Genomic DNA, 27,491 nt, shown 5'->3' on the forward strand with positions numbered 1-27,491 from the left:
GGCTGTCCGGCGGCGGCGATCAGAGAGGGCAGGCGGCAGAACCAGGGCTGCACGGGGGGAGGGGGAGCTGGCCGGGGGAGATCAGGAGGAGGAGGATGGGAGAATCGGCTGCCGGAAGCAGGGCTGGTTGGGACAGCGGGGCTGGTGGGGGGGAGGGGTCGTCGGGGGAGTGGGGCTAACCGGGGGAGATTGGTGGGTGGTGGGGGAACAGGCCACTGGAAGCAGGGCTGGATGGGGGCAGCAGGGCTGGATGGGGGAGATCGGGAGGAGAAGGGGAGGGGGGGGACTGACCTGGGCACATGCAGACCCTGCAGACCCTACAGACAAGTGAGTCTGGCCGGGGATTCCATTTCCCACCCCTCCCCACATACCCTCCCTGGAGTAGTTACCTGCCAGGCAGTTCGCAGACACTCAGGCAGCGTGAGCACACCTACCAGGCAGGCTGCTAAGGACTAATCCACCTAATTATAATAAAACGTACCTAATTAGAAAATACCAGGCATTTCATATGTCTGGTAATTTCTCAATTTCTTTCCCAGACAAAACCTTCAAATACCGGACTGTCCATTACAAAACCGGACACCTGGCAACACTACCCTTCCTTGCACCCTCCCTCAGCCAGATACCCTACCCCCAGTCTGCTCCTACCTCCTGAAGTGCTCATGTGGCGCTGGGTCCCCCCAAGCCCTGGCCCAGGCTGGGTGGAGGATGCAGCCGGGTGAAACACTGAAAATGTATTAATTTTTCATTCTTTTTTTTTAATATGCGTTCATATTTTTGGGCTGCAAAAGACAGTACTAAAAAAAAAAAAACACGGGTTCCAACTAAAGTAAAAAGTTTGGGAAACCCTGATCTAGGCAGCTTTCTATCCGTCTTACAGTCCATTTATTCAATCCATATTCCCTTAACTTGCTGGCAAGAATATTGTGGGTGACTGTATCAAACGCTTTGCTAACGCTGGCACTAGGGGCTTTGGGAGGACCAGAAACAACTTATTTGAATATTCATCATTTGCTTATTGAATATGCAAATGAATGTTACCAGTCCTCCAAAAGCTCGTGAATGGATTTACTGGGCCCCATGTCAAAAAGCTTGGGAACCCCTGGTGTAGTCCAAAGTGTGAACTTAAACTAGTCCAGTAAGGCAGGTGCTGCAGAAGGCCATGTGGAGATGCCCATTTCCATATAAGAATGGTTCATTTTGGCCCAGTTTAGATCAACTGGGAACAGGTCTACCTTAGAACATCAGAACGGACAGACTGGGTCAGACCAAAGGTCCATCTAGCCCACTATCCTGTCTGCCACCAATGGCCAATGCCAGATGCCCCAGAGGGAGGGAACAAAACAGGTAATCCTCACGTGATCCCTCTCCTGTCACCCATTTCCAGATAAACAGAGGCTAGGGACACCATTCCTACCCATCCTGGCTAATAGCCATTGATGGACCTAATCTCCATGAATCTATCTAGCTCTTTTTTGAGCCCTTCTGTTCTTAGGTAGGCCTGTATCCAACTGATCTCTTAGGAACCTTTATGCTCTTAAACTCCTCCTGAAACAGGATGGGCAGCCGGTACCCCCTGTGGAGCACTGGTATAACATGCTCTTAGCTGCATGACATGACAGTTAATAAGCAAGCGGCTGCCTTTTGCACCATCATGGCATCGAAGGGTCCCCAGGTGCAGAGACCTCATTACTGAGGTCGGCCCCACAAAGGAAGAGTCACCCTTCTGGCCACTCACCTGTGACGAAATGAGACAGCCTTGGCCACTGCAACTACCTGCTTATCCATGAACAGTCCTGGCTGGCAGGCAGATACACACACTCACGCTCTCTCCACCATGCAAACCTTAGTACCCAGAGGCAGGCACAGCTTCTGGGTGTGCCGGTTGCTTTCCCCCAGCCCACCAGCGCTACTACCCTCTGCATCCCAGATCTGGGGTCTCATCAGCCAACCCTTCGCCAAGGCCCCAGGCATGTCCCAGCTCTGGGATGAGCCCATCCCTGTTTGAAAGGGAGCCATAGACGATTGTGCCTTCAAGGAGGAAGATTAGGAAAACCTAGCAGGGACGGTGCATTTGCTTGCCAGCTGTGGGCATGGGGGCAGCTGCATTTACCTGCTTCTCTTACCAACTGCTGAGTCCAGGATGCGAGGAGGCTGTCCAGCCACAAGGGAGCTTTCTCTCCCACTTCCACCCCCTTCCCCAGGAGGCAGGGATGCTTGGAAAGGGGCTTGACTCTGGAAGCAGCTAATCAATTAGCTCCAGATGCTGAATCTCTGCCGTGATGGGGGGAGCGGGGAGGGGCAGAGGAAGGGGTAGCCAGGCCGGCAGTCTGGAGCAGAGGGTTATGAGAATCCCTCTAACCTCTGGCAGGAAAACAAACGGCAAGAGCACCAATAAAAACAGCTGGGTGGGACTGAATGGAGCTACTACAGAGGGCTCCCCGGCTCCCCTGCCAACACAGAGCCTACGGGCCGGAATTCAGCCCAGCCGGAGAAGAGGCCTCTCGCCACGGGAGGGATCTAATGACAAGGCGAGAGCTGCAGACCCCTTCTACAGACTGGGCTTCAGTGCCCCTCTGCGGCGGGCGGAGCCTGGGGCGGGAATGCTGGGTTTCCCTCCCACCTCAGAGATGGCTCTAAACGCTGGCTCCCCACCAGGTCCTTCTTTGAATTCCTCCCCCTGCGTTGCCCCATGAAGTTTGTGCTTCTCGCCCTCCCTTTCAAGGCCCCTTCACAACTTTGCCCTTCCTTGCCTCACCTCACCTCAGACTCGTCAGCTTCTCCCACCTGTCTGCCAACTTCTCCCGCAGCAGAGTCTCCCTTCCTCTCCCACATTCACCAATGGAGCTGCAGGGCCCCTACCTCTCCCCACTGAATCCCCCCTTCAGTCCCACCGCTGACACCATGCCTCCAGGAAACCCAACCCTGTATGAGGATGGGGCCGGAGGCCCAGCTAGGAAGAGCTGGCCTTTCATTCAGTTAAAAGTTTTTGCAGAGGTACATGCATCTCTGATGGAATCCCTCTCCTCCGACCTACGATACACCCTTTGCCGGGGTAGACCGTGAAGTCCTTTGGGGAAGAACCACATTCCTCATCCTTTTGTAGAACATCCAGCCAGAGGTAAAAGTAAGCGGGTGCACCTTGGTGCACAGCTCCAGCAAGAGCTGGCTCATCTGTGGCAAAAGGCAGCAGGGAGCTATTGAAAGAGCTGGCAGGGACCTGGGTTGCAATAGGACAGTACCTGTAAGAAATGTAGTTACTTTCACTGCTGCAGACCCAGCACAATGGGACTCTGCCCTGAGCCAGGACTTCTGCTTGCTATTGTAATACAAATAGTAATAGGAATAGCCCGTGAGGGTGGAAGGCGACTCCCTTTCAGGTTGATGGCAAAGAATAATAATACCACAACACACACACACACACACACACACACTAACTGTCAGGTGTTCCCTTCAATACAAGGACAATATGGCTCGGGAGAGCCTGGTGAGATGCAGGGGAAGGAGGGAGATCTCGGCAGGCACTAGCCACAACAGCTGGGTTTACAAAGAAATATTTAGCCCAGTGACTTCAGAAGTAACTTCCTGCGCATCAATATTGTTATTTTTAACATTGCTGGTACATTACAAATACAAAACAGATAAGGCACCGGCTTCCAAAGCCAGGGATTACGGGTTCAGTCCATCCGGGGGTTCATTTTTGGGACGACATTTTGGAGGGGATCCAGAGAACGGCTTAACCCTCCCGGAGAGGTTAAGAGAATGAAGTACGTAGTGCACAGCTCAGATCATTCACAGGGCTGTGGAAATGGGATCACTTTCTAGAAACAGCATCCGGAGGAGGAAGAATCACTTAGTTGTGGGAAGAGCGGAGTGGGGGGTCCAAATGAAGTCAGCAGCTGTGACTGGACAGACCTGGGAAAAGGCATAACGGGTGTCAGGGTAACCAAAAAGGGAAGATTTCTCTCCAAATGTGAATGAGCTGAGGGGAGCAGCTGAAATGATTCTTCCTTGTACTTAAGCAATAATCCTGCACTGGGTCAGATTGTCTTCTAGACTTCTAGTCTCTCTTGTCTCTGAATTCTAGGGAGGGACTCACCTCAAAGCTTGGAGAGACCTCCAAAATAGTTCTCCCCCACCCCCTCCCTGACCAAATTCAACTCAGAGGTGAAATTCAATCCTATGCAGAGGATCAGCCACCACTAAGACCCACATACTTGCACCCAGTCTTTCCTTAGGGATCAGAGAGGTTAACCTGAGGCACTCGCTGACACCCATTCAAGAGCTTGCTGTAGACAGGTTTCATACAAACTGCCATTATCAGCTGTCCCACCAGGCTATCGGCAGAGCTGTTATCAGTGACTCCATACAACAATGCGGGGATATTGTATCAGACAGTCAGCACCCCCAGGAGCAGCAGAACTGACAGGCCAGTCTGGAAGGTCCATAACTCTAAGGGTAGTAAGAGATTTCCGGGGGGATGCCGGACATGACAGCCAGCATTAGAGGAACAGACCAACCAGAGCCTCATGAACATCAGCCAGGGGAGAACCGCCACAGGGTCAGAGTCTAGAGAAAGCTGCCAAATTTGGATGCTCACCTAACCAGCATCCCAGCCCCTTGAGTTAAGCTGCCCATCTCCCCAGACCAGGCTCTGTCTGGCACAGGTTGACAGGAGTTTGTGTTTGGCCAGCAGGTGGCGATGGAGAGCGTGCAGTTATGGGCACTCGGAATACTTGGCGGACCCCATTGTGGGGTGCTCAGGACCCTGGGTTTGCACCACACCGCCAGTAGGGGGCGGTGGTAATAAGGGAGCACCCAACTCTTGGCCTGTGCCGACTTCTGGTTAGGGGAGGGGTTCTGACGGCTGAAACCTCCAAGCCCATCCCTGGCTTGGCATCTCCAGTAATCAGTTTGACGTCGCTCATTTCATCTTAATTACAAGGGACACAATCTGGATGCCAGGCCTTACGAGTCAGACAGTGAGGCCACATCAGGCAGGGCGTCTGTAATTCAAGTGTCAGGCAGGGGGCTGCTCCTGCAGACACCTGCAGGGGGACCAGTGATGCTGGACGGATGGGGGGAAGCGACTGAAGTGATTGGAGAGTATGTGGGGGGGGGGAGTGGTCAGTGTCACTCTTAGTTGCCTTAGGTTTCTGCCCTTAAGTTGTGCAGGAGCACAGGGTGGTGGGAAGCCACAGCTGGGAAGAGCCTCAGAAGGAGGGAGGGACAGAAGGAGAGCTGTGCCGCTGGACAGCCTGACGGTACAGGGAGGGGGGACAGACCACTGCAGGGGAGAGCAGACGGTATCTCAGGACAGGCGATCACAGGCATACAAGGATATTTTACCACCAGGAGACAGGCGGGGCGACGGTGAGAGTGCCTGTAGCTCCCAGCACTCCCCCCTCAGGGCAGCCCCTCCCCCAGCCAGCCAGCTGAGAACCAGAGTCAGGCAGCAGGAGAGCATCCGCAGCACCTTTTGAGAGGGCCTGAGCCCAGGGGGAGGGGATAGCCTGGTTGAATGCTCCTGCCCTCCTATCCCAGGCAGGAAGCAGTCAGTTATGGCCAAACCCCTCTGCTTCATATTTGTGGGCAGATGGTGCAGATTTGACTATGGCCCAGCTGTTTGTAGTTTACAAATGCCTGGTTTAGGTTGTGCTGCGACACATGGCGAGTGGAAGAGAGGAAGTGGGTTGTTGGGGGGAACAAAGGAAGCAGAAATAAGAGGGGGAGAAAAGGGCAGAGAGGAGAGAAAAGGAGGACCGGTAGAGACAACAGCGAAGCCATTCTAAGAGGGCACTAAGGGTGTGTACACACCACAGAGAAGATCGAAGCTGCCACTGTCGATCTTCCAGGGTTTGAACTAGCGGGTCTAGTGAAGACAGCTAATTCGAACTGAGAGGGGCGCTCCAGTCGATGCTGATCATCCTGCTTCCATGAGGAGTAAGGAAAGTTGAAGGCAGAGTGCTCTCCCTTTGACTTCCTGCAGTGTGGACCGCCCCAAATGTCGAGTGAAGGTACTTCGATTCAGCTACACAATTAACGTAGCTGAAGTTGTATAGCTTAATTCAACCGTATCCCGTTCTGCAGATGTACCCTAAGGTACTAACATCAGGCGGGCAAGCACGGACCATGCTGATGGGGAGATTAGATTTGGTGCCTTATATTCTCACTCATCTGTGTCATGAATCGGTAGCAGGTTAGTACCCTCGCTTCAGGCAGATCAGCAGTGACCGGCACTAGGGCGAGACAGTTGCCAGAGACAGATCATTTCAAGAGCTTGAGTCTCTCCCCTGCCCTTTTGGCAACTCCCTCTGGGTTATTATTATGAGGGGAAATGCCAATGCCCTAAAAGAGCGTCGAATGAGGCTCAGAGTGAGGGCATGGGACAAGCGCTCGCCTGAGAGCAGCCAGCAGGTACTGCGGGGTCTTCAAGCCAGAAGGAGTGTGGCCCCACAGGAAAGAGTGATGAGCTGGTGAGACCAGGGTCTCAGTGCTGGTCACACTCTGCAACTCACTTGACATGCAGTCTGGGAAAGGTCACTTAACCGGAATGTGCAATCTTTTCCCATCTGGGATACCTCTTCCCTGCCTGGTATGCTTTGTAGAGCACTGGAAGCCCCAGCCAGCGTTCCCTGTAAGTTGAGCACTTGGGCATCTACCCAGGAGACTGTCAATTGCTGCACATCTGATTAGAAGAGCCCCCACAGCCGGTAGCACGTATTTCTACTGGTGGTGCACATCTGCACATGCATCGGTGCACATAAAATTATTCTGCACATGGGTGGGGAAAAAAATCAAGGGAACACTGGCCCCAGCATGGCCTTTCATCTGAGGCACTTTAAGTCCATGCACCCTGTAAGCAAAATCCTGCTTTGAGCCATCTGGCTGCTCTCCTACATCCCAGCGCAGAGCGGAATCTGACAGCAGGGTTTTCTCATGAATCTTGCTGAACTGGGCTGGGCATATAACAAGCGTCCCTGTGCAGCAGCCTGCCAGTGACATTGCAAAGGGCTTCGCCGCCTCCTGTGTTGGTACCCGAGGCTCCAGCCATTCTCCTTGCAGGGCACCCCGAGGGGAAAACAAGAGACAAAGCACTTTCCTTTTGCCACTTGGAAACTTTTCCTAGCGCAGGGACCCCCAAAGGGAGGGAAATTTCTGCCCCGGGTTGTTTACCTCCCAAATTTCTGTACGTTTCACTTGTGGCAAATTGGAATTCAGACACAATTACAGCAGCTGCCAGTCACCTGCTAAGGCAGAGCACAGAGGGGGATGGGATTAGTGGGACAGGCTGGGGAATCAGGGACTCAGGAAGAATCTGGCCCCCAATCCCCAGCCAAATGAGCCAGCCTGCTCTGAACAGGGGAAACCACCCGCTTTCTTCCATGGCACTACCCCACCTCCAAAGGGAAGGCTGAGGGCTGTAACCCTCTTCCCATTTTACTCCCTTCTGCAGGGGGAAGCCTCATTTTCCTCACCTGAAAACCCCTCAGCCCACAGCCTCATTACCCCCCATAGGGGACAATATCCCCTGCAGGAGAGGAGCTCTTCTCTGCATGTCCTACCTGGGAGGGTGGGGCAGAAGGAAGGGACAAGGATCTTCTGTGCTGGGAAAAGTAACACAGGGGTAGCCATGGAAACTAGGCGTGCGGGGGGAAGGGAGGACTTCATCACCCCTGACTCCTGGCCCAGCACCTGCGGTCCCAGCTGCCATGTCCGTGCATTGGGGGCTTTGCTGCTGCCCTGCATGCCAGGGGCTCCGCTGCCAGTCCTATGTGCTGGGGTCCCAGTGTGAGCCCCTGAAGGGTCCTCTGAAGTCCCAGCTGCTGGCCCTGCAGGGCTTTGCTCCCAACCTCAGCTGGAGGTGGGTGTAGACGGGGTAAAGGGGCTAAGCACCCCCACTTTTAAAAATGGCACTACGCCATTGAACACAGGTCTCAGCCCCCTGGATCCAGAGAGACAGATCTCCAGGAAGAGGTTCCTAGGGGCCAACTCCCAGCAGGGAAACCTGCATATTCAGTGCTGAATTTTTTATGCGCAAACCATAGCCCGACACCTGGAACTCCATGTCCCCTTTGATTTTTACTTCTCTCGCTTTCTGTTGGATTCTCATCAGTTCATGGCTCACGTCGATCCTCAAGTTTGCCTGACAGAGTTGTCTTTTTCATTCCGTATAACAGAGCCTGGGGAAATTGGGTTTCCTCTTTCCGCATCTTCCACTCCCCGTTCTGAAGAAGCACAAGAGTTTCCTACCGGCACGATGCAGAGCCAGCAGTGTGCAGCGCACACGCGCAGAGGTGTGGCAGTTACCTGTTACTGCTGCACACGGCCACCAGGAGCTATTGGGCTGGAGCTTTAAGATAAACCTGATCTGTTCTTCTAGACTCATGTAATAAAAAGTATCCAGGCAATGAAGAGACTGGAGCAAAACAAAATCCCAGGGAAGAAACCTCCCTTCCCCACAAGAAGTAGGAACAGCTCAGAGCTGAATTGGATTCTGGACATGATGGATGAAGGGCCCAGTTACACTCCTTCTAGAGCGCTCTTCTCCTAGCAGGTCCATGGAGACTTGGCTGCAATCAGAAGTTCAGAGTCTTTATAGCCTTGCACCTTTCGTGGTTATGTATTGCAGTACAAAGCTGGCACTGAGTGTCACCAAACCAGCCTGGCCGTGTTTCATACCCACGTTGCACTGATGCAAGGCATGGGGACAATAACCAATCAGGACCATGTAGTTGGTTGATTCTCTTCAGTTTCCAGCTACCAAACTGTGCTAAAAGACCAATGCCCATACGTAATTATTACGCCCTTCCCTAAGGATATTTTCTGTGTTGGCAGTTGGCAGGGATGCTTTGAGGCAAGATGTGGTCGGGGTTAGGTGGCGTTAAAGCATGTGGGAGTTGGTCCACAAGAGAACTGCTCTATTGTGCTGCTGTCCACACTCTGCAGGAGTTTGTGTACGCCCAGGGCACAGCATAAGAACCAGCCACCAGCCGGGATGTTCAGAGGAGCCTAAGGGATATGGATTTCAAGTGTCCTCACTAGTTCAACCCCGACTGCTCACCTTCAACCCATATCGTGAGATGGCTTGAATGCTTCAGCCTCCCTTGCACTGTTTCCTCTCCTCGTGGAGAGTTAGAACCACATGGCTGGCTTCTCCGTCCCTTGAGAGAAGTCGTTTGGTGGGTCCCTTTTCTCCCGGACCCTGGCTGAGTGGGATGAAGGCTAACAAGGAGAGACTTCATAAGATTTGTTTCACTTTTTAAGCAAATTCAAATTCACTGCAGCACTGTTTGCTCTCCTCCCCCTTCTCCACTTGTTCTCCCTGGGCTACATCTACACTGGCCCCTTCTTCGGAAGGGGCATGCTAATTTTGAACTTGGGAATAGGGAAATCCGCAGGGGATTTAAATATCCCCCGCGGGATTTAAATAAACATGGCCGCCACTTTTTTTCCAGCTTGGGGAAAAGCCGGGAAAAAGCGTCTAGACTGGCGCGATCCTCCGGAATAAAGCCCTTTTCCGGAGGATCTCTTATTCCTACCTGAAAGTAGGACTAAGAGATCCTCCGGAAAAGGGCTTTATTCCGGAGGATCGTGCCAGTCTAGACGCTTTTTTCCCGGCTTTTCCCCAAGCCGGAAAAAAAGCGGCGGCCATGTTTATTTAAATCCCGCGGGGATATTTAAATCCCCCGCGGATTTCCCTATTCCAAAGTTGGAAATTAGCATGGCTATTTCGTAATAGGGGCCAGTCTAGATGTAGCCCCTGTGTATTCTACCAAGGGATTGCTCTTGCCAGCATAGCTGTGGAAAGGGAATGATCCCAGAAAGCTAAGTATGACTCACTGCAAGTGCTCACAGCAGAAACCAGATTCTAAGAGTTATGGGTCACCCAGTCAGGGGTCAGAAACCCACTGTCAGACCTATGCATTCAATCCACGGCAGGCTGTTGAGAACCTAGGCTAGTGGCTGCATGAATGACCCTCCTTCATTTCAGTGGGCCACACAATTGTTGTAACCAAGATGGTCTCTCAGGATAGGGTAGTTTTGCTAACTCTGCTTGCTTACCTAGAATTTGCGGGGTTGTGCCAACTGACCCACAGCAGCGCTTTGATTGGATGCAGAGGGAGCACCCGGATCTCAGAATCAATGATGTGTGCAACCAACACACAGTTGATTTCATGTGCCCTTGCTTTATATGTGTGTCACTTTAGTAATACAGGTAGGGGGGAAAAAACCCTGAGTGGATAGAAACCAGCAGATTCTAGCAACCCTGTGTCACCAAAATATCAGGGGCGGCCCGTGAGCCTAGGCGAACTAGGCAGTTGCCTAGAGCACCGCTGGCCTGGGCGCCCGATGAGGATGTCACGGCCATTGATGGCCATGCATGCGGGGGCGCGAATCGCGCAGCCCGCCTGGGGTGCCAGCTGCCACAGCCGGCCTCAGGCCGCTCCTGCACGGGCCACATATAGAATCCCAATTTGTGGCAGGTTGCCCACCTCTGGTTTAGAATGATCACACTAACACTTGTAATGCACTATTTGCTCATGATCAGGATCTGGCAACTAAATTCCTGGAGCTTTAAAGAGGTAATCATTGGCTTGTGGGCAGGTTTTGGAGAGAAGGAGGCAACATTTGTCAGGTTAATAAATTAGCAAGATAAACCATTCACAATGAATTATTCATGCTGCTCAGTGGCCATGTGAGAAACGGGGGGAAGCAGCAAAGCGTGTGGAAGATTCCTGCAGGAGCTGCACAAGGCCCCCGATAGCAGCTGGGGAATCAGAAACCAAGGAAGCATTTGATTTCGATGATTCCAGGAATCAGAATAATGATGAGTTGGGTCAGTTAATCCTGTAGACAGAGCGACTGGAGGAACGATGGTGGCTGGGGATGCGGCTCAGGAAAGCCCAGTCAGTGCCAGAGAGACCATATGTGTGCAACCCAACCTCACAATCTAGCAGCAGTGGGCATCATGCGGCCCAATGGCCACATGCAACGCACTGGGGATTTACGTGTGGCCCACGAGACATTTTGGTTACTGTTGCTCATAGGGATACCAGATTCTGCTGCTCTTCGTCTGCGTCGGGTTTTTTTCCAACTGATATTGCTAAAGTGCCATGCACATAAAGCCAGGGTACCTGAAGTGAGGGGTGTGCTGGTTGCACACAACACTGACCGTGAGAGCCGGGCACCCCCTCTGCATCCAATCAAAGCCCTGACACATCATGAAAATTCTAGTTATGCAAGTGCCGTCCTACCCTATTCCTGGAAACCATCTTAGTTACGGCAATCTTGCAGCCCACTGCTGTTTGTTTGCCTGCCAGAGGTTAAAGGGATTCTCATAACCCTCTGCACACACCAGCCACTGCTGACAGGAGCTACCGCTCCAGTTAGCTCCCTGTCATTTTCCATCTTTCACTTTGTCTTTCCAAAAAGGTCTCCTGGGCCAGCGGAGATCACAGGCAGGCATCCCTATGTCCCTATTGACAGCTGGTCACGGTAGGCAGTGTTATGTGCTTTGCAAAGACCACCTGGGTAATTGTGCTCACCCAAAGCACTTTGCTGAATTACTTCACGTCATTCTCCCCATCCCGCGAACCAGGGCACTGTTCCCACCATTGCATGGACAGGAACAGTGGGTGGGCTGAGGCTGGGGAGTTTCTCCAAGACTCATAAGTGATCCACATCCCAGCCAGCATTAGCCCATGAAAGTGTCTGAGTCCCAGTCGATTGCTCTGACCATAGTAGCCTCAAGCCCACATACATAACAGGACAAACCATCACTGGTTCCTGCTAGAAATGATTTTCTCAAGGCAGCCTTGCCAGGGGGGATGCCCCTGACGGGGGGTTGCGGCCCCCTTCTACGGGCCCGTGTCTTGGTCCAGTCCCTTCTCTCAGGGCATATACGGTACCCAAAATCCCAAAAGTCTCGGCCCCGCTCTCAGGGCATATACGGTACCCAGGCCTAGTTCTGGGTAAAAAGCCTCTCCTGGCCCAAGTGACTCCCCAGGTGCGGCAAGGAGTGGTAGGGGGACCCAGGCCCTCCCTCTCCACCGGGTCCTGGCCCAAGGCCCTGTGGGCAGGGACTCTGGGTCCTGCCGGCTTGGTGGGGAATCCAGCCACTACGCACCAAGCTGGATTAGGAAACCTCTGCCCTGGGCCGCTTCCTACCACCCTGACACCCCCCTCTCCTAGCCTGTCCGTCTGGGCGGCGGTCCTTACCAGGGCTGGAGTTGGCAAGGTAGGTGTGCCCGTTACTCCACGGGGTTGGGGTCAGCTTCACTCCCGGGGTCCCACGCTAGCCTTCAGTTGGGTCCAAGATGCCGCAGGAACACTGGATTTGCAGCCTGGCTCCTCCTAACCTCTAGCTGCTCTCTCCTATGCTGGGCCACTGCCTGCTTTATATACTGGCCCGGCTGGGAGCATGCCCGGCAGGGCCCTTTCAGCCAGCTGGGCCTGGACTACTGTCAGCCCTTTAGTGTGGGGCTTGTTCGCCCCATCACAAGCCTACATCCAGGGCTGGGTTTGGCTCAGCATCTTTGTCCCCATGTTCCAAAGCAGCAATGGGCAACCTAGGCTAGGGAGTGGGCCACTTGAGCGGCCCTCCTTCATCTCAGGGGGCCCACAAGATTGCCGTGAACAAGATGGTCTCCTAGAAATGGGGAGCTTTTCACTGCGCTGGCTAGGATTTGCAGGTTGACCCGGGGCCAGGCTTTGATTAGATGCAGAGAGGGCACACGGCTCTCACGGTCAATGTGGTTTGCAGTCAGCGTGCCCCTCACTTCAGGAGCCCTGGCTTTACGTGCATGTCACTGTAGTGATACCGGTAGGAACTCCCCCCCAAGCAGCTGGAAACCAGTGGAATCTCGCAACTCTGCACATAGGCAACAGTAAACAAATGCCTCACAGCCACACATGGAATCCCAATGGGCCTCAGAAGCATACCCTAGAGAGAAGCATCAGCTCCATTGCTTCTCAGGAGGAGGGTCTCATTGGGGGATAGCCTAGCCTTGGCCCTGGTCTACACTAGGGAGTTATTTTGAAATAACAAGTGGGGTATCCACACTACCAAGCCTGTTATTTCGAAATAACAACTCCTGCTTTCGCTGAGGAATAACGCTTATTTTGAAATAGCATTGGTGTGGACGCTCCACTGCTGCTATTTCGAAATAAGTACTTCCCAGGGTCATTCAAAATAATTACTCTCCAGTTCTTCCTGGGGCTCTAAGTCGAGATAGCATGTCCATATTACGGGAGCTGGCCTCACACTAGTTTTGAGGCTTCCCCGTAGTGTGGACACGCTATTCCGAAACAGTTATTTCAGGAGTTATTATTTTGAAATAATTTCCTAGTGTAGACATGCCCTTAGGCTGTGTCTACACTGGGCCACTTATTCCGGAAAATCAGCCGATTTTCCAGAATAAGCTGCGAGCTGTCTACACTGGCCCTTGAATTTCCGGAAAAGCAACGATGCTCTACTGTACAAAATCAGCCGCTATTCCGGAAAAACTATTCTGCTCCCGCTCGGGTATAAGGGCCAGTGTAGACAGCCCAGTAGTCTTTTCCGGAAAAAGGCCCGATCGCGAAAATGGCGATCGGGGCTCTTTTCCGGAAAAGCGCGTCTACATTGGCCACGGACGCTTTTCCGGAAAAAGGGCTTTTCCGGAAAAGCAGCCTGCCAATGTAGACGTTCCTTTTCCAGAAAAACTGAAAACGGAATAGTATTCCGTTTTAAGCATTTCCGGAAATTCATGCCAGTGTAGACACAGCCTTAGTGTTTAACATGTTTCAACATCCCTCACCCACAACAAACACTTTTCCCTGGTATTCCCTGCCACCACCACCCGATGCATCCTGGCCTCCTATCCTATGACAGAGGCGACTGCAGCAAGAGAGACCCTCCCAAGCACGCGGTGGCCCAGTGGCTTGGTGCTAGGAATAGGTGGCCTGATTCAGAGAGTAACCAAACCAAACCAAACCAAACCTGAACTGGTAAGAATCAGGCCCATGTGTAGCCTGGCACTCTGTGGGGGACTTCATAGAGGAGACCAGTATAAACCGTTTAGTCCAGCATCCACCGTTTCACAAAGGGAAATTCCCCGGTCAATACCGAGAACTCCCCAGATGGCGCAATACAGCTCCTTGAATTCAGAACACATAAGGCACAGAAGAGAGATGCGGAGGCGCCAGCTGGTGGGAAGGATGCTATTTGGTTCAGAGGCTTGTTTTATTGGGAAGGGAGCTTGACCAGGTTTCTCTAGCGGATGATTTGGGGAAGAAGGATGCCAAGTTACCATCTCGGTCAGCTCTTCTGCATTGTTCTGGGGCAGTGTGCCCCCTACTCTTTTCCATCCACAAGCAGATTTTTTCCATCCATGTGCAGAATAAATTTTTATGTGCACCGAGGCATGTGCGCATGTGCACCACCAGCAGAAACACAAATCCTCGCTCTGTTCATCAGCTGGGCACAGCTTACAGGGAACGCTGGCCTGGGGTCCCCCATAGCTACAGCCCTTCCTCAGACCCCAATGGCTTTTGCCCTGGCTGCCCGCAAGATGCATCCTATCTCCGACGATGGCTGCTCCCTTTCTCCAGCTTGCGTGGTAAGCACATTTGCCTCAAGTTCCCGCTCTCTCCTCCATCCCTGACTTGGCATGGTCTTAGCACGGTATCCCCCACTCTTTAAATAGCTGCCGCTGTCTGTCAGAGATTCCTTTGAGTTGACATGACCTCCAGTCCCCTGAGACAAACGGATGTCTCTGAGATTCATTCTCAGGGTTATAAAAACCAGCCGCCTGTTATAACCTAGTGCTTTCCTTCGGTAAGGCAATGTCGGACATCCCTGAGCTGGGAACACAGCGCTGGGGAGCAGAGGGCAGGGGTCTGAGGAGTGGGATTAATCCAGCATCAGACCTCTTTCCCACATTAGTGCAGGCAAGGAAGAAGACAGGGTTAGGAAAACTCAAGGCTGTGCAGATGGTACCAATCCAGTCTACCAGACACCCCGGCCCAGTCACTTTTGAGGGGGCAAGGAGCAGGAGAAAGAAAAAGAGGACAGAAAGTTATCTCACTAGTTCAGTGATTTTAACGAGGGGTACACATTCCCCCGGGGTAGGCAGAGGTCTGCAACAACTCATCTGGAAATTTGCCTAATTTTCCAACAGGCTACATGAAAAGCTCTAGCAAGTCAGTACAAACTAAAATTTCATACCAATAATGGCTTGTTTATACGGCTCTTTAGACTTATACACCAAAGTGTAAGTCCAACGTTTCTATTCCAACTGATTTGTTATACAATTATATGGTAAAAAGGAGAACATCAGTCATTTGTCAGGCACGCTGCACTGTGACACTTTTGTGGGTTTATGACTGATTTGGTAAGCAAGTTGTTTTTCAGTCAGGAAGCGCTTTGGGGTACACAAGACAAATCCGACTCCTTCTAGGGCACAGTATCCTGGAAAGGTTGAGAACCACTGCCTGAATTCCTCTCCTCAGAACGGGCTCTAGGGATCAAATGAGAACGGTTGTGTTGTCCTCGCTCCAGCTACACAACTCGGCATGGGTCCTGCTTGAGGAGGAAGGGTGACAGGCCCGAATTAGAGAGAGACCTGACCTGAACCAAACCCTTGGAGACCCAACTTTGCAGGGCAGCAGGTAGATTTCAGCTCTGTCCTTACGCTTTGCTATTCAGAACCTTCTAACCTCCAGCTGTGGCGAAGCGCACTAGTGCGGGAGGGAGGGTCTGCACAGCCTGTGAGGGGGTCCATCAAATGCGGAGGGGCTGTGACTACTCTTGGGGAAGCAGGGGTTAACCCTCTAGCTCTAGGACTAGCTTCAATGCTTTGTGTGATCATGTAAACATCTTGAACACTGGGGAACTATGCCCTAGGCTAGGGGTGGGCAAGAAGCAGCCCAGATGCGGTTCACTGAGGCTAGCCCCTGGGAGCCCCTTTGTTTACCTGCATGTCCACTGGTATGGCCGCTTGCAGCTCCCTGTTGGCCGCGTTCGCTGTTCCCAGTCAATGGGATTGAGGGAAGTGGGGGTTATGGGATGGGGAGGGAGGGAGGGAGAGTTGAATAATTTTTGCTACATGGCTAGTTTTAGCTCTTAATTAGAAGATCTCTCTGCAGAGCTCTGATAAAGCAAGAGCGGCAGATAAGCCTCTGCCATGCCGGGAGATGCAAGTGCCGCAAATGAAACGTCAGGCTCCATTTCAAACCTCTCCAAGGGGTTGGAGAAGGGAAATGGTCCCTCCAGCCCTTTCTCCTCAGGGACACAGAGCTGGACTCTGGCACGAACACACTTTCTGGCATCTGCATCACTCTGCCTGTCTCCAATGCCTCTCGGCTGAGGACTGTGAAGCCTTTCGTGACCAGGGAGGCACGAAGCCTCGCAGCATGCCTGGGAAGGATGCAGGGATCCCCATCTCAGTTACAGCTCGGGAAAAGGGCAGTGACTTCCCATGGTCACCCAGAGAAGCACTAGGAACGAAACTGGGATCTCCTGAGTCACTCTCTGATACATTGGCCCCAAGGCCACTCTTCCTCTCTAGACAACAGCCTTTTCCTAGGAAAATTAGTTCTCTCTGAGCCCGGCTTTTTACTCTCAGAAGGAGGATCCCTGGGGGGTCAGCAAGCCAGGTCAGATCTCAGATATGCCAACCCTTCAGCTCTTCCTTTTGGCACTGGCGGACAAACACAACTTTAATGTCCTCACCCAGGGCATTAGCCCAGGATGTGGATTTAATTCCTTCAGGTTACAATGAAAAGTGACCCAGAAACTAAGCTGCCTTGAAAAAACAAAACACCACCACTGAGCAGCAGCAGCACCCCCATCTCCCACACTACCCAGGGGTTCCTAGACTCGTGTCAAAGATACTTGTGTCCAGAGAGCGACATGGTCCATCTCCCTCTGCAGCGTGTGTCCAGCGGGTCTAGCTGCACACCCAAGCAGTCCAAGAGACTCCAGTCAGACAGGCAGCATGGACCAGGGGATAGGGCCCTCGAAGGGGATTTATGATAAGAAACCAGACTTTATTCCCAACTCTGCCCCTGACTTGCCTTCAGCAGGTCTCTTCACCTGTCCCACCCAGTGGCACTGAGACCTTTTAGAGAGAGAATAATGAGTCTGCTCTACAACCTTAGCTGACAGGCAGCTGGCTTTTGGCTTGGGTGGGAGAGGCTCATTCCCTAAGCTCCACAGATCCCGGCTACAATTCTGCCTGCAGCTGCCTGGGCTCTGCCTGTGTTACACTTTGTCCACCCGCCACATTCCCAGAGCGAGGCATTTCGACAGACAGACTCCTACTGGGATTCTCAAAAGCACCTAAGCAGGTTAGCCACAGATATCACTGGAATGAGGAGCCTAACTCACTTGGCAGGTATGCAAATCCTACTAGCCTCATATCTGCAGGTTTAGGTGCCTCATTCCTCATCTGGCCATCTAAAGTGTGTCAAGGCCAGGGCTGGGTCTATGTTGGTGCTTTACCTAACATACACCTAAGTACAGTGCTTCACCTAACATAATGCAAAATAATAATCAGTGAGCCATCCCGGGCACAGCTGGTCTGGAACTAATTACAGTTCCAATTGCCCCGTCGGCAACTGGGGGATTCAGACATTGGCTCAGGCAACTTAGGGTCTGCAGATCCTGAGGTCAGGCCTACCTCCGAAATCTCCAGATAACCCCGGGAAGCACTGGAGGAGAGGGGGCTGATGGTGGTGGGGGTTTTAAAAAGACATTGCTGCCCATTTCCATAAGCCCCAGAAGACTGGAGGGGCGGTTGGGCTAGTTAGTCCCATGAGGCCTCCTGGATAAACAACAGGTGTGGAGGAACAGGATGTGCCGAGAGGCGCATTATTTATATACACACTTATATTTTCAGAAATCAGAAATAAAAATGACCCGTGTGAATAACTTGAAGTTGAAAGTGGGTGGCCAGCAGCCAAGTTACCGTTACTCACAGCAATCAGACTCTTGTCTGTCTGCAGAGATGATGACGGCTCCGTCCCCTCTGATGCTATGTGACAGAGGGGGAAGCGCAGGAAGAGGGGTTCAGGGACAGAGCCTTGAGTGACCTCAGTATCCAATGCCCAACCCACACACTGGGCTCTTCTAAAAAACGGTGCACTTGGCTGTTCCCACTGGGATGGGAGCTGACCCCATACACAAGCAGGGAATTTGGCCCCAAAGTTTCACTTCCTGCCTTGTTCCTTGGCCCTTTGGGGGGTCCTTTCCCTTAACAGACTCGGGGCCTAGCAAGAGGAGCAGGATCCCTGACAACAGGGGACTGAAATCCCCATGAACTAGGAGGAGACGCAGCCCTCCAGGCCAGAGACCTGCAAGCACTTGTTACGCCGGATGCTTGAATGGAAAAGTTGTGTGACCTACATAGCCCTCCTCCAATAACATGCCCCCTGAATGACACACTAATGCGGCAGCCCCAGCTCTTCAGGGGTGGTGTTTCCCAAGCAGTTACCGTCTGAATGAAGACATTGCATCAGCCTGGGCTTCCCACTGAGCCCCACTGCTGGCTTGTGAGCAGGGAAATGGGGGAGGATGTCCCTGTCTATCATTCAGAGTCCCCCATGTGGCCTGCTCAGGGTTTATTATTGAGCCGATCCCCTCCCTTCTCCCGCTGCAAACCCACAGAGCTGCTTTCGTCCACAGCAAAGGCCGCGGCATCTCCACAGCACCAGCACGTCTGAGGAGCAGATCACTCGGCAGAGGCAGCCTTGCCATTTCCATCAGGGGGCCGCTCACTCTGTCCTCATTGCTACCCCCAGCGCTTAACACTTGCTAACACCCAGACCTGTCAACCAGCGTGCTCGGCTCCCACCAGAGGGGCCAGGCCGGGACAACACAGCACTCACCATGTGACTGGGCCAGGCGAAAGCCAGCTGCTCACACAAAGCACAGCGAGTGGGGAGGAGAGTTAATGAGTCCTGGGAGATGTGAGTGCAGTTCCACCTCCCACAGGGCCCACCTGCCTCTCCAATGCTGCGAAGAGCCCAAAATAGGAGAGCAGAACTCCCTGGGTGCTTGGGGGCGGGAGGAAGGAAAGCAGCCTCTGAACCCAGCAGCAACAAACAAAGAAGGGAAAAGGGAGAGAGAGAAACACTCAGCTCAGACACCCAGAATGTTTGTAAACCAGACCCAGTTCTCCATCTTCCCAGTGATCCCTTCGTTTGTACCGGGCCCCATCCCAGAACGGAACAACCCCAAACCCTGGCACGCTGTTTGAGTCTGGGAGCTGAATTTGGTGGTACAAGCCCCACGATAAATATCAGACCCAAACTACTTGGGAGGATCCAGGTCACGCTGATACTGGCAAGTAGATACGGGGGTTTATGTCGGGATTGTCCGGAAAACTGGAGGAAATGCAACTATCGTTCAAGCAGCTCCCCAGGACTCTGAAACGCAGAGAACAGGCCCCAGCCAGCTTTGCACATCAGCATGCTCTGGATGCAGCCCTGGTCCAGCCAGCTGGCTCACAAAACCCCTCGCTACAGGCTTGGGGACTGGAGTGCAGCATCTGTGGGGTGCAGGTGGGGGAGGGGGGGCAGGATGATGCTAGGGAAGGGGACTTGCACTGGACAGCGTTTCAGGGAGCAGTGGACACAGCTTCACCTGATGTTTCCCGTGGCTCGCACCAATGAAACGTGGTTTCCTGAGGCGACGCTGAGGGAGACCTGGAGGCACTCAGCCAGGGCCCTGCCCAGATAAGACACAGTGAAGTCAAAAGCCCGTGTTGGGAACTTTGTCTTCCCTTCTCAATGGGGTTCAGCCGGCCATCTGCCTTCTCTCCCTGTGCTTCTGCACCAAGCGCAGGGCCCACCTTCCCGCCACCCTCAGACCTCAGAGCACACAGTTCTTTGGGCAGCAGCTCTTCCCCGCTAGCTCCCAGTGTGCTGCACTCACCTTCCCTCTCCTGAATGCCTTGAGGAAACAGAATCGGCTCTTCACTAACCCCCGCGCTTCCAGGGCCCTTTGAAGTCATTGGCCTCCCTCATTTGTCCCTGGCCTCCAGCCTCTACCCCCTGCTTTAGTCCCACCCCTCCAGCATCCGGCTGGTTTCTTCCACAAGGGAGTTCCTCTTGGGAGAGAGCAAACTGTGCTTGGTTACTCCGCACTCCAGGACACCCTCCCCCGCTAGAGAATCAGCTGGGAGCAGAAAGCAGCTGACAAGCAGCTGGGGCTGCAGCAGTGATCTCTTCTCTGCCTTGCAATTTGTCAGCAGCCTCCTCCAGAGCATGTTTTACCTCTGCATGGCCCAGCAGTGCTGCATCCCCAGGGACGTGGCAAACACAGAGGACATGCATCCCCATGGACACAGCACTCCCCTGGGCTGATGTACGCCCCAGCTCAGGCAGGAAGGGGAAATAAGGTGTTTCTGGGCAGCTTCTGATCACGCAAGCGTCATTGGGTAGGTGCTGGGTGAGCTTCCTCCAGGAACCCCTCTCCCTGACCTGCACCCCACTGCTGCTGCCCCCTGCTCTGCCAGTGCCCTTCCCCTTGATCTGCACCCCATTGCTATTATAGTGCCCCACCCTGATCTACACCCCACTGCTGTTATAGTGCTGCTGCCTTTTGCCCTGCCTGTGCCCCTCCCCCGACCTGCACCCCATTGTTGTTAGTTTGCCCCCCCACACCACCACCAGCAATGCTCCTGCATGACAGTCTGCAGCGCCCTGCTATTCCACAGCTGGCTTCTCAGGCACAAAGGGGGGGGGGGTGAAGAAAGTTAAAAGCCAGCCCGCTGCCACCTGTACCTAACGGCGCTGCACCACGTTGAAATGTCGCCCGAGGCTTCTTCTTTTTCATTCCAAACTTCCCACCTGGGGAAGCGACGCAGGTCACGGCCCTCTGCTCTCGCTAGCCCCCGAAGCCCCAGCGGGAGGAGGCTGCAGCCCCGGAGCTTCCCTTCCACCAGCCACCAGCACGCCTTGGAGATGGGGAAGATGACTCCCTCTTTCCTTTAACCAACAACAACGGCAAAGGCTCTGGCTTCCCGGCAGCGTTTCCACACCCCAGCCGGCCCGGGCTTGGGCCGCAAGAACCCTGCCCGTCTTGCTGGGTTATTAAGTTTCACAGAGACGAGAAAAGGAGCCGAGCCATCCTTTTGCCCCCCCCTTTCCAAAACTGCAGCACGTTCCAGTCCTTCCCCGCCCAGCCATCCTTCCTGGCTCCCTCCCGCTGGCCTTTCGCGCCTCGCCAAGATAAATAGCAAGCCTTTCCCCTCCTGCCAGGCAGCAGTTCTCAATACTTCTGCACATTTTTAATAGGCACTCAGCAGCAGCTCAGGTATTTTCCTGTCCCGTGGCTTGGACCTGGCGACTCTAGGGCTATAAACAGCCTTGGCCTGTTCCCGCTGAAGCCAGCAGCTCTGCTCTCAATGATTCAATGGGCTGGATCAGGCCCAGAGTGTGTGAAAGGGAATAAGACTGGTCCTAAGACCCAGCCAGGCAAGATTGCTTCGGGCAGGGTTAAGAACTGCAGCCCCAGTGGCTAGCAGCCTGGACTTGTTGCCTTTGACCTCCCCACCCCATCCCACCCACTGCAAGAGAAATTTCAGCTCTCCAGCCTCCTTTCTCTGCCCCTCTCCCCACCCAAGGCCTGCCCAGAGCCCTGCAAACCCAGCACTGGCGCTGACCTGAAGACATATGTGATGCCCGTGGTGTGGTAGCACTACAGGTTTGCTACCATGGCGAGCAGCGAAAGATCTGAATTGCCAACCCCCTGCATTTAAAACACCTCATGAGCCTGTTCTTAAAAAGACACACCCACCATTTTTTAAAGCCAATCTCAAGAGGTTATTTTTAAAAGGCAAGACTATGGCGCTTAGTTTCTCTTTGTCCTCCGTGGAACGAGCCCTTAGGGTGCCCTCTGGTCACCTCTTCTAGTGTCCTCCACGACCATGGCGGCTAGACGCATGCTTTTGTCAACAAAAACAAACGCGGAGAGATGGGCCTGCCGTGTAAACATAGGACCTCAGTGACTGGGACTTCTAGAAAAAAGCTCAGACGCCCACCAGCCTTGGGATACAGTTACAAGCAAGGCAATGTTTGCCACCAGCAGCCTCCCAGTAATTCGGAGATCCCAGGTACCGTCCCATGTTACTGTACAAGTGGGACAAGGACTGAAGTTGTAAGTGTGCTCTGCCATATGGCCAGAGGCCTCCAGCCCCTACGATGCAAGGGGGGGAAGCAAATCAAGCAGACAGTGACACTTCATCAGTGGTTCTCAAGCGATGGTCCGTGGGCCACCTATAGCCCAATCAGCACACAGCTGCAGCCCCCGGGACATCCTCAGGGTCATACAGGTGGCAGGTATATACTGCACGGATGTGGCCCGCATAACACAGGGAGCTGCATGTGCACCCCTCAGGGAGTTAAGACCTACTGCACCGGATACGGTAAATAAGGGAGTAGGGCATTTTCTCAGGGCAGCAGCGGCAGCCTCACTACGAAAAGCCGCAGCAGTTTAATTGCAGGGGAGAGAGGAGAGATAAACGCGCAAGGGAAAGAGCCTTGTTCGAGGTTATGCAACAATTTCTTAATCAACCAAGACTGCTCTCCAAAGCACAATGGAGGCAGGCGGCTCACGGTTTGGACGGCCTTTCGTTTTGGCCTCAGCTCCCCTGGCTCGGCTTGCAGGAAGGTTTGTTGAAGGCTGGAGCTGCTAGCTCGGAACAAGGGAGCGCGCAGGATGTAATTTAAAGTGACAGTGTTTACTTTCCGGCCGTACATTTCAAACATGTGGGTTTCAGCCCCGTCAGCCCACGCGGCGCCGTTTATGACATTCCGGAGAATGCTGGGAGGTGGGCGCCCGTCGCTCTGCCCCAGCCACCCTACCCGCCTTGGCCACCAGCGCCAGCCCTGAGTTCTGCCCCTGCTCCCCCCCAGCCCCTCTGGACTCCTACTAAGGGGCTAATCTGACATCGCTTGTGTGGGACCTGCACAAAGACTGATTTGCTTTGGATTCTTCCAGGGAGCAGAACTTCCCCCAAAGTCTCCTTCAAGAACAGAGCCCCAGAACCCCTGCTCCTCCTATGGCTACACGGAGAATTGCCCCACGGGGTCTCTGGCCAAGTGAAACCAGATTTTCTGTCCTCAAACGGCAGCAGGAGCCACAACAAACAAAATGGTTTATTGGCAACCGGGGAAAACAAAGTTCTTCCGTCCACAGCGCTGTCTGGGGAAAGCTCGGAGTCCAGGGAAATGCAGCCCGAGCGAGACCCCGGGTGGCCTGTATGATGGCATAGACACAGCCCCTCCTCCCAAACAGCTGCCGGACAGACGTACATACAGCATGCATGTACACACGCAGCACAATGCTAAACACACACGCACACATACACAGAGCACAATGTTACGCACACAGACGCAGAGCACAGTGCTACACACACACACAGAGCACAATGCCTCACACACACAGTACAATGCTACACACACACAGCACAATACTACACACACATATGCAGAGCACAATGCTACACACATATGCAGAGCACAATGCTACACACACACACACATACATACAGAGCACATTGCTTCACATACAGCACAATGCTACACAAACATGGCACAATGCCACACATATGGCACAATGCTACACACACATGTGGCACAATGCTACACACACACGACACAACGCTACATATGACACAATGCTATGCACACGCACAGGACAATGCTACCTACCCATATGGCACAATGGCCCCCCCCCCCACACACAGCACAATGCTACACACAGCACAATCACACACACACATGACACAATTCTACACACATACGGCACAATGCCATACACATGGCACAGTGCTACAGACACACCCACGCACATGGCACACAGCCACACACACATGGCACAATGCTACACACCCACATCCTGACTCACAGCTAAAACCCATTGGCAATGCACACCCCAGCTAGAGACCCACGTGGCTGCACCCGGCTCGGCGCAGGCGTGGAGTACTGCACAGAGGCGTGCGAGATGACAAGTGACACGGAGAATCCGGGACCCCCGCCCTGTGGCAGTAGGGAGCCTTCCTGCACTGCTGCCACGTCAGTCCAATTCAGTGGAGTGACAGCTGCCCTCTTGGCGGATGCCGGGGATCCCCCAAGCATCACTCCCCAGCTCACGCTCCAGACCCAGGCTCTATAGCTGGGGCTGTGAGGCAGTGTCTACACTGAAAATGGGAGCGTGCCCCAGGCAAACAGAGGGGTGCCAGCTCACTTGAGTGAGGGCACTACAAATAGCAGCGTGCATGCTGCCCACGCCCCTGTTTCTAGTGCACTAGCTCAAGTGGGGCTAGCATGTTTCTGTCTCCCCGGGCTGGGAGGCACCCGCCAAGCTACGGTGTAGAGATCCCCCCCCTTCTCTGTGAGTCAGGCACAGCAGTGGACGCACAGCACACGCTGGCCAGTGGGTTCCAATGACTGGATGCGGCCAAAGAGAAATGTCTAGCTAAGCCCAATGTCCCCTCTAATATTTTCCATCCATGTGCAGAATAATTTTTGAATATGCACCAAGGTATGTGTGAATGTGCACCACCAAGACAAACACAAATGCGAGCTGTGGGCACCCTGCTAATCAGCTGGGTGGCACTGGAATCTCTCCTGAGCAGCTGCCCAAGCACCCAGCTTACAGGGAGCACTGGCTAAGCCCCTTGGAGGCACAACAAAGGTCCCGCTAGTCTCAAGACATGCTCCCACTCACCCCTTTTGCTCCCAGTACCCTGCAAGCAGGGGAGCAGGTATGGAAGGGACCGGCCACTTAACTTCATGGTGCACAGCTCTCCACGGTGTGTTGCACAGGGACTTTTCCCTCAAGAATTGCTGCCTGGTGCACACAGAGGATGAAAGCTTTGGATCTACCAGCTGATAAGAGTTGTGCTTTGAGGTCCAATGGCTGATTTAGTTGGGGTTGGTCTTGCTTTGGCAGGGGGCTGGACTCGATGACCTCCTGAGGTCCCTTCCAGCCCTGGGATTCTACGATTCTAGGTCTGTGCTTTGGGCCACAGGTACTAAGTTTGATCCCTGCTGCAGGGTAAGGCGAGAGCAATTTCATGCGCACAAACCCTTAACACCACACACACAGAACCGCCCGTGCTCTGACCCAGCTCCACAAACACGCATAAGGCTCTGACAAACCGCCACGCCAGCTGCACGTGCACCGGGCCTGAGCCGCCGTGGGTCTCCATGGTGTTAGAAAACGCCTGCTTAGCCCAGCCAAATGCCCCCAAGGAGAACCCATGAGCACTGCCCCACCCCAGCTCCTCATTCAGGCAGGGGTATGGCACTAGGGCCAAAAAAAGGAGAACCCAGGAGCTGCCAGCCGTGGGGCTGCAATTCAAGAATCACATTAACTGCTGGTTTTTCTTAAAGCCCCAGCAGCTGGTGTCATTGGGAATTTACGAGAATCTCAGCTTTCCTTAAAAGCTTCTAGCTCGTGTGATGGCAGGGCTGTACCACTGCACCTGGAAAGCTCAGAAATCAAGAGGCAAACAAAGAAAGCAGCGTATTTATTACCAGTATTGTGAAATCTCATGATTTTGGGGGGCTGACTCTTTTGTCATATGGGGAATCTGAACCTGAGAGCTGCTCCTCCTTACTTAGCCTGGCCTAAATTGATCCCCATATGCCCAGCTCACCCCTTTACCTCCCTGCCCCACATCAGTCACTGCACCAGCAAAGAGGCCCGGGTGTATTAGCCTGACATCTAATACGAGAGGCAGTGCTTTGTAGCGGGCCCTGACTCACTCCAGCAAGTCTTCCGCTCAAAGCTGGATTGAATCCTCTTCCTCACAGGTACAGACCACTGGGGTTTTCCTTTATTATTCTCTTCTAATTAAGGGCATTCCACCTACAGGCAGTCCCCAGGTTACGTACAAGATAGGGACTATAGGTTTGTTCTTAAGTTGAATTTGTATGTAAGTCGGAACTGGCTCCAGATTCAGCCACTGCTGCTGAAACTGACCAGGGGCTGACTACAGTAAGCTGGAGGCAGAATTGCTCTGCCCCCAGCTTCCTGGAATCAGCCACTGATCAGTTTCAACAGCGGCTGAATCTCGAGCCTGGGACAGAACAGCTGGGCTGCCAGGTAGGTCCCAGCAGGACCAACCCGGCAGCACCCCAGCTGCTCTACCCCAGGGTCCACAACAAAAGCCTGGTCTGCTGGGAGGGGGGTGCACTAGCTGCGCCCCCCTTCCCCCCCAGCAGACCAGGGACACGGGGAGCAAAGCCGCAGCAGCGGCGGGGTGCTGCGCCTCTGAGGCTTTGCCAGAGCAAAGCCTCAGAGGCGCGGGACCCCTCCGCCGCCCCGGCTTTGCTCCAGGTGTCCCTGGTCTGCTGGAGACGGTCCCCAGCAGACCAGGGGCACCCGGAGCAGCTTTTCTCGCCCTGGAGGTCGAGGTGGTGGGACCGCTGCGCTCTGGGTGATCCCGCTGCCTGCGAGCTCCGGGGCGAGAAAGCCCCATTCGTAAGTGCGGATCCGACATAAGTCGGATCCGCGTAACTCGGGGACTGCCTGTATTTGTTTAAGCACCAGTCCAGCTGAAGATGCAGCAGCCATTTCCCTCTGCCTTCACTAGCTTCACATGTCTTCCCCGCCTGGGCAAGGGGGCTATGAAGCTGCACTGGGAACTGGGTTAAAGAAACTTATCCATAGCATCTCAGCACACTGGTTCTAGGTCACAGGAGGCCACATCATATTTAAGATTATGTTCCTACAGGGCAATACCTGAGCACCCCACTCTCTTTGGTATCTTTATCCCCCCACACCATATGTGAGACAGGGCAGTGCAATTATCCACAGGCTAAGTGACTTGCCCAAGGTCATTTGGGATTATCTAAGGCAGAGCAGAGGATTGAACGCAGGTCCCCGAGTCCCAGGCTAGCAGCCTAACCCCAGGGCCATCCTTCCACAGGACCTAGCACGCGGGTGGCAATACCATAGTGGCGGCTCGCCAGGGTTAGCCTCTTCCAAGCCACCACCACTCTGTTTACCTGCACAGCCTCAGATACTGACGATCGCAGCTCACGTTGGCCACAGATCGCTGTTCCCAGCCAATGGGAGCAGTGTAGACTGGGACATTGCATCGCACAGCTCCCATTGTCCGGGAACGGCGATCTGCAGCCAACAGGAACTGTGATCGCTGGTACCTGCGGCCAGGTAGGTAATTATAGTGGTGGTGGGGGGCACCAGGGGCTAACCGTGGCAGACTGGATCTGTCCTGCGGGCCGGTATTTGCCCACCCTCTGACCTAGCCTCATTAATACGTAATAATACTTTGTCCTCGTACAGAGCTTTTCATGCAAAGACCTCCGCCTGCTTTACAGGATGGGGACAGGTATTGCTTCCTCTTCCCCACGCCCAGAGGAATCCCCTTACGCTCATCCTCAGGGACCCCCTGAACAGCACACGTGTGGGCCACCAGAAGGCCCCACTCTTCTCCAGGAGTAGTACTCCCTTCTCCTGCATTAGTTAG

The 27,491-nt window shown here is 53.7% G+C and overlaps 1 protein-coding gene and 1 long non-coding RNA gene across 7 annotated transcripts in view; both read right to left on the bottom strand.

Annotated features, from left to right (window-relative positions):
• CACNA1G (calcium voltage-gated channel subunit alpha1 G) overlaps positions 1–27,491 on the bottom strand; it is a 333,864-nt gene that overhangs the window by 238,095 nt on the left and 68,278 nt on the right. The gene's annotated exons all lie outside the window — the stretch shown is intronic.
• Positions 2,908–12,381, bottom strand: LOC142819119 (uncharacterized). Its single transcript, XR_012896866.2, has 3 exons — positions 12,223–12,381; positions 9,065–9,225; positions 2,908–3,915 (listed from the first exon to the last, which is right to left on the bottom strand). It is a non-coding gene; the product is annotated as an uncharacterized LOC142819119 (long non-coding RNA).

Source organism: Pelodiscus sinensis, chromosome 20 (assembly GCF_052426305.1).
Source record: "Pelodiscus sinensis isolate ZL-2025 chromosome 20, ASM5242630v1, whole genome shotgun sequence".
In the NCBI taxonomy this organism is placed as follows: domain Eukaryota; kingdom Metazoa; phylum Chordata; order Testudines; family Trionychidae; genus Pelodiscus; species Pelodiscus sinensis.